The 4,027-nt window shown below is 34.6% G+C and overlaps 1 protein-coding gene across 1 annotated transcript in view; it reads right to left on the bottom strand.

Moving 5' to 3' along the window:
* Positions 1-4,027, bottom strand: part of LOC106868530 (G-protein coupled receptor GRL101) — a 148,090-nt gene that overhangs the window by 123,060 nt on the left and 21,003 nt on the right. Inside the window, exon 2 of the mRNA XM_052966806.1 lies at positions 3,627-3,758. The gene's annotated coding sequence lies outside the window, so the exon portion shown is untranslated. The remainder of the gene's footprint in view (positions 1-3,626; positions 3,759-4,027) is intronic.

Raw genomic sequence — 4,027 nt, 5'->3', positions numbered from 1 at the left:
ACACACACACACACACACACACACACACACACACACACACACACACACACACAAATACGTATATATATATGTATCGAACCAGTTTCAGCTCACGAGCTGTGGTCATGCTGGGGCACCGCCATCTATATATAATGTTTTGCAAATGGTGCAGCGTCATGCATTCACATACATCAGTATTTCCATGCGTAAATATAATCGCATCTACACTTTTGGTCATTAAATGCACACTTGTTCTTCTGTACATGCGTGTGTGTGTTTATGTGCATATATGTATCTATATTTGTGTACAAATATAGTTCTGTGTATGTGCATAAATTTACTTCTGTTATATTACAGTTATAATATATATTAAACAATATTAAACCAATAATCTTCTGTTCTATATATATGTTTCTTCATTAGTACACAACTGCTGTCTGGCTAATTTTCTGCATTCTTTACTCTGATTATATTGATTATTGGACAAAGGGATTCATTATTTAACATTCTTAGGTTCCTTGTTTGTTTTCATATCATTGCAATGAAAATCACTGTAGCAGACAGATTTAACGAAGTATTATAATAAAGAATTTTCTTGGGGAGTCCGAAAGATTGCTCCATGTTCGTAAATATTTCTTCTTAAATCAATGGAATTAAATAATCATCAATTTATCTTCTGTTGCAGAAAACGACTCAATAAACCCAGCACATGTATAATTAAATGCATGAAGCTGAAATTGTATTAGTTTTATTCGCCAGTAGAATCAAATAATGTAAGGTATATGTACATATGACACAAGTTTCCAACTTTACACTATGATATGCTATAGCCAGGTAATTTCTCAGTAGGTCAGGCCAAGTGGGCAAGTTAACATTTATTGGTTGTAGATTTTTGGTGGCTTTTAGCCCTAGTTCATTCTTCACAATGCAGACTTACAATCGGAGAATTCCAGCCATTATAATCTCGTCTTTTCAAAGCTAATTAGAGGTAATTACCAAATATGTCATTTCTGTATTTTTTACTGCTGGACATAATTTCTGAGATCTTGGGCAAATATTTACAGCTAATATTTATAGCTTATCGATAGCCTAAGTTGGAATTTCCATACAGAATTTTGTGAATTGACAAAGATTTGGTCTTATAAACCAAATCCTCGAAAAGGCCGTCCGACTGATTGGTAAATACTTAAACTCAAAACGCTATTAGAACTAAGTCTCAACAATGTTTCTTGTCTCTTATTTCTCTTCCTTCACTATTGAAACAGAAACTGCTTCTAGTCCTCTAAATTATCTAGCGGTATACCCTTATGCCCCAGGCCTTCTCATCCCAGACAACTCTACTCTTTTCACCTTCTGTCATTAATCAATCCTTTCTTTCCAATACTTCACTTCTATGGAATTTGCCACACTCCATCGGCGTATATTTCTCTACAGATCTGAAGCAATTGATGACCTAGCTGAATGTTAATCGCATCAGTCTGGGTGTCCAACAATTTCTATGATCACTGTTTCTTCTTTTTTCGTTAATTTGTATATAATAATTTCAGTTTATATTGTATTTTCAAATATTTTTTCTGATCTCTTTTTTTTTATGTCAAGCGTAATTTGTTAGAATTCTTATTACAAGTAAAACATTATATCAACACATTATATAGATTTTCTTTGTGTTGAACTACTAAACAGCATATTAGGGAATACATGAAAAATATGAAGCAAATGACAAAAACATATAAACACCATTAAAAGACTTTGCGAAGTAGACATCAAGACAAAGTAATGACTATCGTCGTCCAAATCGCAATACATGAAGTATTTTAGCTCAAGAGTGTAAGAGAATATCACATTTAACATATAACAGTAATGCCGATGCGTACCAGCGTGAGATATACTGACATGTATTGCCAATAGCGACAAAGAGAACTGCGTAATTTGATCGTAGAATGTGGTCATAGAAAAAAAAAAACAAAAAAACCCCCAGCTGATATCGATCTAGAAATATGCTGGTTCTCCAATAAATCCATTTACTTATTTACTTTTACTTTATTACTTTATTTCCAAATGTTCGGCAGTAGTGTAAGGACATCGTACATGACACTTCAGAAGTCCTCCAGGAATAGGGGGAAGAATAGAGACCCTCAAAACGGAGACTTGTCGCAGAAGTTAGAAAAAGAGGACTCCACCGAGGATTCTTCGGGACTAGGAGACGGTGTTAAACCAGGTGTCATCAAGAATAGAAACGGTCTCCATGACCGATGTCCACAGAGCTTCTATCGCGTCAATTTTACTCATTGAGTCTTAATCAACCTGAAATTATGCTTGAAAACACTTCCTCTTAGTGTTATGCAATGGATCAAACGTGAAGCCACATAGTTGCCCCATGTCTGTGCTAAAGTTTACCAGAAATCGTTACACAAACTAATGGTCAGAAAACAGGTGTCGAAGTTCTTAGTAAATCTTTAAGGGAAAGGAAAGGAAAAATTTCACCTCTCGTGACCCCATGAAGTTAAAGAGATGGAGTATGAATTTCATACCAGATGTATTTACTATTATGAAAACAGTTTCTTATAAAAAAAAAAGGCAAAGAAGTGTTATGAAACATGAATCTATATTTGCAACGGGATTTAGAATCAGTGACAAGAAAATGACATGAATCATGTCCATTATTGATTATTTCTTAACTCTTAGATTACTTTTTCAATAATTTTAATTTCAGAATATTATACATACTTATCTGGTTTTTCGTGGGATAAACACAACATTGTTAAATATTCTGAGGTAATACGATACTTTGTTTGATGGTTCAGAACGGAAGATAGTTATTAGAACGGTTGTTCATAACGTGAAGATATAAACAGTCTTGAACTGGGTTCACAACGTAATGCTCATTAAGCTAACCGTTACCCTGTTGATTAAAGAGGGGACCTTTATCGATGCAATGGACTTATTTAGTTCCAGATTAACTGGTAAATATTAGAGGAATATGGTACTGAAAAGCAAATGGAGACAAAATTTAACTCGATCAATTTCAATGCACTGAAATGACTCATCAATCATCCATCTCTCACTCCAACGGTTCTCATATAACATGCTTCATATTCTTTATGTTCTTGTTCTTCCTTCTCACCATTTCTTTCCTTCTGCTCCTTCTCATTCACATTTACCTAGTACTTCCACATCATCTATTTTCTTTTCTTCTTTTTTTTTGTCTGTTTAATCTCTTTTACTCTGGCACCACTTTTAGGTGGATGTTCATCACGCACCGCACCATCTAAACTTACAAGATATAGTACATCCTGACCTCCTTATATTTCGTTAATGCTACATAATTGGACTGAACACAAAACCTCATCATTGGGGAGCAAATTTCTTACACACGCATCTACGCCTGCGACACGCATACATATATACTTACAGGCATATGCAATAGGTTTATGCCCAGTTTCTGCCTCGCAAATTCCACTTACTAGCTATTGGTAAACTACAAAGAAAATATATCTAGTACTTTCTGTGTTCACAGTAAATTAAGCAAACACACGAAACAAGCAGATTACGTTTAGTGTGATGAAGGGTATTGGAGGAAATGGAGCATAGTCGATCAGAAAAAATAAATCATTAAAACCGTATAAAAATCTGATAAGTATACTTACGGCATTGTTTCAAATGAGAATAATCGGCACATCCAAGTCTCTCGGTGTTTGGCCCTTTAAAACATCGTAAATAACCAGGAATGCATTGACCGTTGTCACATTTAAATTCGTCTCGTTTACATGGTCTCAGCTCTGAAAGGAAATTTAATTAAAAAAAAAAAACGAAATATATATAATCGGTTCATGGCACATGTTTGTCTTCTTCGTAAAGTAATAATAGTAAATCGATTATTGATTCAGGCACTAGGACCAGATCAAAATAATGGACGGCGTAAATCAAACACTGCTAATTATAGCATAGAATTTGTGGAAGAAAGGCACACACACACGCGCACACACACACGCGCACACACACACATGCACGCACACACACATACAAATATATATATATATATATATAT

Source organism: Octopus bimaculoides, chromosome 3 (assembly GCF_001194135.2).
Source record: "Octopus bimaculoides isolate UCB-OBI-ISO-001 chromosome 3, ASM119413v2, whole genome shotgun sequence".
NCBI lineage: Eukaryota > Metazoa > Mollusca > Cephalopoda > Octopoda > Octopodidae > Octopus > Octopus bimaculoides.
The sequence above is the reverse complement of the archived record's forward strand: the minus strand, read 5'-3'. Positions and strand labels throughout refer to the sequence as shown.